Below are 10351 nucleotides of genomic sequence, written 5' to 3'. Positions count from 1 at the left end.
AAAATAAACAACAGCTTCCCTCAAGCGAACACTCACTATGTGAGAGACAGGCTGGGTGACAACTGAGTGTGAGGGCTCAGGAAACCCATAGCCAGGTTGACACTAACTTAGTAGTTGTGCTGATTCATGCTGCCTTAGTTTCTTTATCTCTAATATGGGGGGAAAGAGAGGATCTGCTTCATTAAGTGGGACAGGGGTGCCTGTGTGGCTCAGTTGCTTGAGCAGCCGACTCTTGATTTAGGCTCAAGTCGTGATCCTAGGGTCATGAGATAGAGCCCCAAGTTGGGCTCTGTGCTGAGCGTGGAGTCTGCTTGAGTCTCTCTCTCTCTCGCTCTGCCCTTTTCCCCTGCTTTCACACACTCTCTCTAAAAAGTTAAAATTAAAATTAAAAATAAATTTAAGGGGCACCTGAGTGGCTCAGTCAGTTGAGCACCTGACTCTTGATTGTGGCTCAGGTTGTGATCTCGTGGTTGTGAGATTGAGCTCTGCATTAGGTTCCATGACATGGAGCCTACTTAAGATTCTCTCTCTCTCTCTCTCTCTCTCCTTCTGCCCCTCCCCTGCTCATGCATGCTCTCTCTCTCTCTCTCTCAAATAAAATATTAAAAAAAAAGAATTAAGTGGGATATTATATTACAAAAACTGAGAAGCCTTCCTGGTTCACAGCAAGTGTCCAATAGATGTTAGTGGAATTTATCCATGTGGCTGAGTGCATTTTATTCATTCTCCATTAGGTGAGTGAGATACTCTGATGACTCCATTTCACAGATGACAAAACTGAATTTGGAAGGAATTCAGTTACTGGCTGAAGGCAACTACCTATGGTAGTAGGTAGAAGAGAAGAGATTTGAATCTAGGGGTATCTGACTCCAGAAGCAAAGTTCATCTTGGAGACAACACCCTTCCTCATAGTGCTGTACCGCAGCAGGGTGCAGATATGTGTGAGAAAGGATGCAGCACTTACTAATAGGCCAAATGGGCTTCATTTGTTCCTCCCTTCCTTTATTTATTCACTCATTCATTCATTCAAAACATAAAGCACCCAGAATGTGCCAGGTATTGTACTGGACATGGGGGAAGAGTAATAATAAAAAATACAGAGCTGTTCCTGCCCTCAGAGAGCTCACAGAAGGTCAACAGAGATAGACATCAATCACATACAAATCTGTAAGTGCACAGATTCACTGATAAGTGAGGTAGAAGGTCAGGGTGCTATCCCAATGTGGGATCTTTCTTCAGGAGTGGCATTTGAGCTGAAATCTTAAGGAGGAGGAGTTCCAGGCAGAAGACACCAGGAGAGAACAGAGTCTTTGTGGCCAGGAGTCCTGTGGATTGTCTGTGGCCTGGAGAGAAGGCCACCGAAGCTGTAGCTCAGTGAGAGGAGAGTAGGGATGAGGCTGGAAGGGGAGGCATGGGCCACACAATGTAGGGCTTTAGCCTTGTAAGGACTGTACTCTCTAAGTGTTTTATTTGTTTGTTTTTAATGTTTGTTTGTTTGCTTATTTATTATTTTAAGGGAGAGAGTGTGCATGAGCAAGTGGGTGAGGGGTAGAGAGAGAGGAAGATTGAGAATCCCAAGCAGACTCCACGCTGTCAGCACAGAAAGCATCATAGGGCTTGATCCCACAACCCTGGGACCATGACCTGAGCCAAGATCAAAAGTCTGACGCTCAACTGACTGAGCCACACAGGTGCCCCTCTTTAAGTGTTTTAGGTAGAGAATAGCTACAGGGATAACTTTGGGGTTTCCATAGGTTCATTCTGACAGAAACCTGGGGAATGGTTTGGGGGAACGCCATGGGACAAGCTAAGAGATCAGCTGGGGTCTGTTTTCTTCTCATCAAAACCTTTGTCCCACACAGCTTCTTTCCCAGAGAAAAAAATTCTTGATATCCAGAACTCATCTTTGTGGTCCCTGGGTATACTTAAGGGGATCCCTTAGTTCAGGTCAGCACCTCCTTCTTTCTGTGTGTCCCATGCGGTCTGTTCTGGTTGCCACAGCTGCCCCCTTACACCTGCCTCCTCTGACCACCATCCTCTCCTCTCTCAGCATCCCTGTCTCTATCCACAGCTGCTTCTCTTTTTGTAATAAAAAAGTTTTACCATGCCATCCTTCTGGCAATTCTTCTCCATTAACACCAGAATTAAGGATCTCCATTTGATTTTTCAGGGGATTAATGTTTCATTGTCACGTTTCTGGAATTAAAAGCATTTTAATAAATGCTATTTAATATACCAGTGAAGTACAAAATCTCAAAATAATTTAACTTCTGAACATGAAGATTTTACTCTTCCCTACAGTGAAAAAGAAAAGTATCACCAATGAGAATCTCCTTGCCTTGACCACACTCTTGTAATATGTAATTTCGTTATTATCATCTCACATGTTACATTGTGATATATTTGGGAGAAGGGAAATGACAAAGAATTGGTGGTCCCAAACCAAATTCAAAATTGCTTTCAGTGAGGGGTTAGCAAGCCCTTCAGGGTACAGTCATCATTCTCCCACTCAGTGCCTGGGTCACCTCTCCTTCCCCATCTTGTCCTAAGGTGTGGACTGTGAAGCAGGTTGGTCTTACTTGATTCTAGAAAGCAACAGAAAGGGGCCATCTTCTGGCTTAAGATAGACATCTGAAGAGGCTCCTGGGTGGCTCGGTCAGTTAAACATCTGACTTTGGCTCAGGTCATGATCTCATAGTTTGTGGGTTTGAGCCCTGCATCAGGCTCTGTGCTGACAGCTCAGAGCCTGAAGCCTACTTCAGATTCTGTCTCCCTGTCCCTCTACCCTTTCCCCACTTGCACTCTGTTTCTCTCTCTCTCAAAAATAAATTAAAATATCAAAAAGAAAATATAAGCATCTGTTAAAAATACGATTTGACTACATTATATTGAGAAATGAAAATGATGTGTGTTTTATTTGATCTGAGTATAACATCCCATGGCAACTATGGGTTTCATTACCCCAGCAACGACATCTACTAAATGTGACATTTCTGAGTATCATCCCAATTTTAGGAATTCTGACAAAGGGGCTCTGGAATGATTTTCCAAAGCATTCCCCTCTCTGCCTCACTACACAGGCAGCACTGCCCATTTCCACCTGTGTATTGACCCTGGTATGGGGAAGGACTTGATTCTTTCTACAGTAGGTAAATAGTCAAGGAAAGGTAAATAATCAAAAAAATTAATCAAAAAATAATCATGGCCACACGTCTGCACTGAGACAACTTGGCGGGTGTCCTGTCTGTCCCGGCCAGGCTTTGGACATACTGTACCTTGCATCTACTGCCTGATCACCAGATGGCCCAGGTCTCTCTACAGCTGTACTCATGACCACTCTAGATGTCACTGCTCTTTTCTATCTTGGCCCATGGCTCTCACCTTGACCCATCTCTGGTCCTCTGTATTTGGTGTTTGTCCATAAGCTCCCTGTGTTTGAACCTCCCCTGGGGACTTTGCCTTACCTTGACCTTCCCTCTGGCTGGGCACTGGCTGTTTCACACCAATTCTGGTAAAGGAAACATCTTGTTCTTGCTGGGAATAGACCTTTTCCTCATTGACTCCCCCGCCCCAACCCCCATGCACATTGTGGGCCAGCCGATCATTGCTCTCTGACAAAGGCAGAGTCAGCAACATTTTCCAGCATTAGGATACTTCTGAGCTAATTCTTCTTGTCTCAATAGCCTAGTGCATAAGATTCCCCAGGGCATGGTATTATACATCCATGGTTCTCAAACCGGTGCCAGCCTCAAAATCCCCTGGGGGGTCATGAAGACAGATTCCCAGGCCCCACACCAGAGTTTCTGACTCAGTGGGTGAGGTATGGGATCAAGCATTTGTGTTTGTAACCAGTTCTCAAGTGGTGCTGCTGCTCCCACTCAGGTATTTGAGAGATAAGCAGGCAGCCTGTCAGTGGAGGAGAGAAGGCTGGCCACAGCCCTCTGTGACCTACTTTGGGAACTGGTCACCTAGCACGCAGACACAACATGGACAGCAGAGCACCTTTCAATAACCAGCAAAAGCCAAGCTCAGGGGTGGAGGGTGCAGCCTCTGGACCCTCCTCTCCTCTGGAGAGGAGGCTGTTTTGCCTGGCCTAAATGCAGAGCCACCTTTACTGTGTAGCTGGAAGCCTGTGGAAAGAACAAAAGAACAAGGGTTTTAGAGTCAAACACACCTTGGCCAGAATCCTGCCTCTCTAACAAGGTTTATGTAGCCTCTCTGGACCTGCAGAAAAGGGTAAAAACATCTACATCATAAGGTTGTTGTGGGGCTTTGATGACACATGTCCAGCTCCCAGCTTAGCCAGTGGTGGGGGAGGAGCTCATTAAAGGATAGCTGCTATTATTAATAGGTCCATAGGGACGTGTCCCTCAAATCCCATCCTCTGGTAATGAGTAGGAATGAGTGAGGGGTCTCGGTGGAGGCCCTGGAAATGTGCTCTTCCTCATCATTTTTCCACCCCCTACAGGGTTTCCATTAGGAGACTCCTGACAGGCCCTGGAAAGAAACAGAAACAAAATGACAGCAATATCTGGGAAAAGAAGAGAAAGGAAATGGGGAAAAGGGAATCACAGCTAATTGTGTGCCTTCTATGTGTTCGGCCTTACACTCTTTGAGGAAAGGATTGTTTCCATTTCACAGGTGAAGAAACTCAGGTTAAGAAGTTTGCTGTAGGGAGAAGCAGAGCTCTTGGATTAGCTCCAAGCAATCCCGTTTTAGAGATGAGAAAACCAGAGAGGTTGGTAACTTGCTCAAGGACACACAGCTGGTTTAGTGGTCTGTTTAGGAGAAGTTTCAGCTACAAGTCTCAGCCTTTGAAAACTGGATTTGCCACACTATATCAGAGATGCCCCCTCACTCTTTACCTGAACAGTTGAACCAGGACAAAAAGTGTGAAGGCATTTGAGCTCAAAAGAATATTTTTGGTTTCATGGTTGCTGTTGTTGTTTTAAACAAATTGAAGCTGGTGTGTTGGATTCTCTTTTAGGAGACTAACCTCTGTTCATCAAAGAAGACTGGAGAAGGTCTTCTGATGACAGCCTTCAAAGCATATCCTCATTACTCCAGTGGCCATGCCACATCTGGGGAAGTATTTATTACTGACCAGGGACCCTTGTCCAAGGCAGCTGCCATTTTCGATAAATTTGGATCTCAAAAGTTTTGTGAGAATTCATTTTTATAGACCAAATAATGCATGATATGTGGCAGCTCCATCTCTCCTGCAATTCCAGAACCCAGTGGAGGATTTTCAATTCATCAATAGCTAGGGCTCCGCTAGGGCGGAGATCTTGGCTCTGAAAAATTAGAACTGGCCCCCACTGAGCAGACTTAGGCTCCCAGCTAATACAGAGGGATCCATCTTTTTGATGGATCCCCCTCTAGCTTAATCACCATGCCCTACACACACACACACACACACACACACACACACACACACACCATTTCCCCCCCATTCTTTACAACTAGAGTAGAATCCATAGGATGTGGTTTCTGAATAAGTAAGCTAGTCATTAAAGTAGGATAAGTGAAATGCGGTCTCATGCTATTATTTGGGTATTTCATTTTAAAAACCTAGTAATCAAATGTCTTAACTAATTAAAAGCCCATCACAGTCTAATTTCACTTCTTTCTCTGGGAGTCATTGCACAAACCTTTTTCTCTGTGGAAGGCATAGTCATAGGTACTTGGGATATGATTATCAGGGAACAAAACAGACTCTTGCCCACCTCATCTTAGCAATGATGAGTCAGACAATGAACAGTGGGCTTTATAAATAAGTACATTTTTAAGGTGATAAATGCTACAGGAAAAGGAAAAAGTAAAGCAGGGAAGGGGGATGGGGAAGGCAGTGTTGACAGTGTGTGTGTGGGGGGGGACATTTAAATAAGGTACTCAAGATAGTCTTGAGATAGGAGGAGATATTTGAGCATGTACTTGAAGGAGGTGACAAGGTCAGCCATGTGGAGATCTGAAATGGGAAGGGGAACAGATTTTCTCTCCAGGGTTTCTGAGATAACTCTAGAAACAGCAATGGAATGAGGATTCTTGCTCTTGGAAACATCTAGATATTCTTCTGTTTTCTTGATAGGTTTTTACTTAAATATGTCAACTACTCATATTACATGGGATTTAGAAACATGTCCTTTCAGAGGTGACTTGTGCCCTTCTCAGGACTATTTGGATATGCTGTCCTGATGAGACTTTGGTTGGCACTGGTCTGCACAAGGGCAGAGCGGCGTGCTGGAGAGGCTGCTGCTGGACTTGCTTTACTCCTACTGGAGGCTGCTTTTATTGCCAGAGCTCACAACTCTTGGAATTGGGGACAAGGACTGGGGGCAAGGGCAGAAAACAGAAGCACTCTTGTGGCTCTAGGGGGCATGAGATGAACACAGTGGAGGAACAATATGAGGGAAGTATGAAAAACAAGCAAACACACCTGATGGAAGATGTCCCTCTCCCATCCCACTTGTTTGGAGCCTTAGATTTGGCAGTGGTTGGGTTTCATGTGATCTTATCCTGTTCTGAAGAGGGAGGACACAACAGCCAATGTTTGTCTTTTGTAAGAGGAATCACTTTGTGCTTCTGATGTTGAAATACACACAGATCCCCAGGCTCTGCCTCTTACTGGGTCAGGTTGGCTGCCAGGCCATGCTCTGCCCACAGGAAATTAGTCCCTGGGAAGAGCTGCTCTCCACGGCACTGTGGGGACATCACCGTCCTGTCTCGGGTGTGGAAATTCAGGGTGCAAGCACCAAGGTGTTATCATGAACCCACCTTGCTGCATGGCTGAAGAGCAGCCCATCCCATGCGCTGCATTATTCACAGCCCATAGCAGCGCCTACAGACCCCAGTGTGGTCGACAGAAAGGAGAAGGGAAACTTTGCTTGGCGTTGTCAATGTATATGCCTCCCCTGCGGCCATGGAAACCAGGAACTGTTCTGTCAAGTTCCAATTACCATGGTCTTTAATGTCAGATGGAAAAACGGATCCTCATGGCTTGGCTCCCTGCTGTGCCTAACTTGAAAGATACGCTTTAAAAAATTCCTGGGGTGACTGAAAAAAGGCAGTTGGTGCCTCACATTCCGTTAGAATAATCGTCTTCAGTGGATAGTATAGGGAGTTCTTTAGAAACATCACAGTGATGCATGAAACAGGAAATGCAAGTTGTTCACATCAAAGATATTCAAAATGTAGGTTTGACAGTAATGGAAGTCCTTTCTCTTTTGATTTTCAATTCCAAGTTTAATTACTGCCCAGAGAGATAGTCTTGAAAAGTTGTATGTAGAGTTTTTATATATGCATTGCTTTTACTGTCTTGACTTATAAAGTCAGTAGTACCCTTTGATCCAGGCAAGCTGGTCCTGCCCATGGTGGCTGGGAATGACAGTCTTGTAGAGCGGGCACCCTGAGCCTGGTCTGATTTCATGTGGGCCCCAGTCCTTATTTCTTCCATTTGGGACAATCTCCAACCCACTATGCTCCATCCTTGGCATGGGGTTGACCAGATGTCCCAGAGCTCTGGGACTTGCATATAGAGTTGTCTAGCAGGGTTACTGGGAAAGTAGCTCATTCTGACTGGCTGATACCAAACTTCTTTCATGTGATGTCACAAAATTGGGCAGCCAACTGATGCTGATAAGCTAATATTGAGTGACTCAAATCATTGATAGAGATAGAGGTCCCACCAAAAAAAAAAAAAAAAAAAATTTGTCCTTGACCCCCACCCCTTGGTGGGTGAGCATAGAGTAAAATTTCCACTAACGCTGAATTTCTGATAATTTGGCCACAAGAATATTCAACATTTTACTTTTTACCATTAAATGTAAAAAATGGTTTGTTAAGCAAACTAAGTATATAAACACAATATAAACAAACTCATTGAAATATTTAAGAGAAAAAATTACTTAAATCATCTTTGAAGTTCCTCTTTACAAATGATTGATCTGAATTTTAAAGTGTTCTTGTCAATTAATGAAAACATGTTGTAAGAACCTCTGTACTTAATTGTATATATTCGCAAGTATTAAATGCATGTCTTTAAAACAATCCCTTTGGACTTTCCAGACTTTGTGATGCCATTCCCAAACTGATGTGTTAGAGAAATTGTTTTGTGTTTTTAGCGATCCTCTCTCTTCAATTCTGAGTGATCTTCAGATAGTTACTGATGTTTAAAAATTAAGCAGTTGGTTAATTTCCTTCCCTTTCTGCTGCCCCTAATCTTTACACAAAAGCAGCATGTGATACTAGTGAACATTGGATGGGGTTAGAATATGTAAATTTTCCTTCTGACTCCCAAGCAAGACTCTCTATTCCTCTGCTCTTTTGTGGCCTCATCTGTATAAGGAATGATGTTAGATTGGGTTCATGGTTCCTTAAAACATTTTAGTCATATAATCTTTTCTTCAAACAAACCTTGCCCATGGAAATCCAGTACGGAGAACAGACAGAGTGAAACTGACAAGTTTTGCTTTTGTTTGGCTTAACCTGCTTTTTTTTTTTTTAAGTTTATTTATTTTGAGAGGGACAGAGACAGTGTGAATGGGGGGAGGGGCAGAGAGAGAGGGACACAGAGAATCCCAAGCAGACTCCACACTGTTCGCTGACACTGTCAGCTCACAGTCCGATATGGGGCTCGAACTCAAGAAAACATGAGATCATGACCTGAGCCAAAATGATGAATCAGACGCTTAACCGACTGAGCCACCCAGGCTCCCCTTAACTGCTATTTTTGAAGTAGAGGTTGAAAATTTAGTTGGCAGCCCCTGGGGTGTCTATGCAGAGAACCCCCCTGGCTCCATGGGACCCAGTTTATGAAAAACCACCAGACTAAAAAAAGTCTCTCTCTGAATCCTGCTGATGGACTTAAAGCTACTGATGGAAGGACTTCTGTGGTGAAGAATCCTTGTTGATACAAGAAGTTGCTTCCTGGGGCATTATTATAAATTCAGCTTTTTATGTTTTGAGTTTTTTAAAACTGAATCACTCTTAATGTAATTTGATTATAACATCCTAGTCTGTGATCTTAAATAGATCATGTTTACAGTGAATAAAATGGTGTTAATGCTTGTAATGAAACAGTCAGCCTAGCTGGAAGAAAAATCGGCATCATGAAAATTCCTAAATCCAGCCCTGCCTGGAGTGAGGGCAGGACCCAGTAGCCGACCCTTTCCCTGGAAAGGGCTGGGTGCTTGGTGGTGGTAGAGCAAGGAAGAGCCATCTTGTTCCATTTGCCCTACAAGGGTCGGGCCGGGGAAGGTCTCAGAGTCACACTGCTCCCGAAAGTGTGAAAACAGTTGGGAGGTAGCAGCAAAAGCAAGTGAACAGATATAGATCTGAGAAGCGAACAAAAGCTTCTTGGTAGGTTTCTTTCTTATTTGGCCTTAGAGACAAGGAGGAGGGGAAGCGCTGTCAGAGTTGGGTGTGTATCAAGGACAGTCTGGGGTGGGGAAGGGACTCAAGGGCGCTTTGCATTACAGGTTGTTGGCATTCTAGAGGAAAAAGAGAAATAAAGTGGGCAATGAAAAGAAACGAGGCTCTCGAGCATAATACATATCCTAGGATACACAAAGTATAGATATATATTTCACAGAGCCTTTCAAAGAATATGTTATTATTTAGATGCTACAAAAATGGAAATAGGCCCACCAATGTGCTTGGTACACAGTCAGATATTGATATACATCTTTCGATTTCATTAGAAATAAGCCACTTTGGGGCACCTGGGTGGCGCAGTTGGTTAAGCGTCCGACTTCAGCCAGGTCACGATCTCGCGGTCCGTGAGTTCGAGCCCCGCGTCGGGCTCTGGGCTGATGGCTCAGAGCCTGGAGCCTGTTTCCGATTCTGTGTCTCCCTCTCTCTCTGCCCCTCCCCCGTTCATGCTCTGTCTCTCTCTGTCCCAAAAATAAATAAACGTTGGAAAAAAAAAAAAAGAAAGAAATAAGCCACTTTATTGGACTAGAGAAGGAGACATGGCCACGGGTCATCTGCTCTCACAGGTGGCTTCTAGCTCCTAACCTCATCTTCTTCTTGTTTGCTATCAGCCCCACTCAACACCAGACAAATCTGACTATCCAAACTACGACTCTGCCAGATTCTGACTTCCCAGACCTCGCTTCCCAAGGTTGCCCAGACCAGGCACATGTTCAGACCAAATCCTCAGAAGGACAGGTAGGCTTGTGGGGCCCAAGTCTCACTCAGAGCATGAAGCTTCTTAGCCAAGAAGTCCATGCTATCTCTAGGATAGTTCTTGCTCTCCAATGCATGAGTGCCCCTGAAGGCAAGGTTTCTTTGTGTTTCCTGTCCCGATGCAGGATACCCAGGGCACACGGCGCCATGTGAATGGTTGAGCAGC

This window comes from Lynx canadensis, chromosome B2 (assembly GCF_007474595.2).
Source record: "Lynx canadensis isolate LIC74 chromosome B2, mLynCan4.pri.v2, whole genome shotgun sequence".
Lineage (NCBI taxonomy): Eukaryota > Metazoa > Chordata > Mammalia > Carnivora > Felidae > Lynx > Lynx canadensis.
This window is presented reverse-complemented; position numbering follows the sequence as displayed.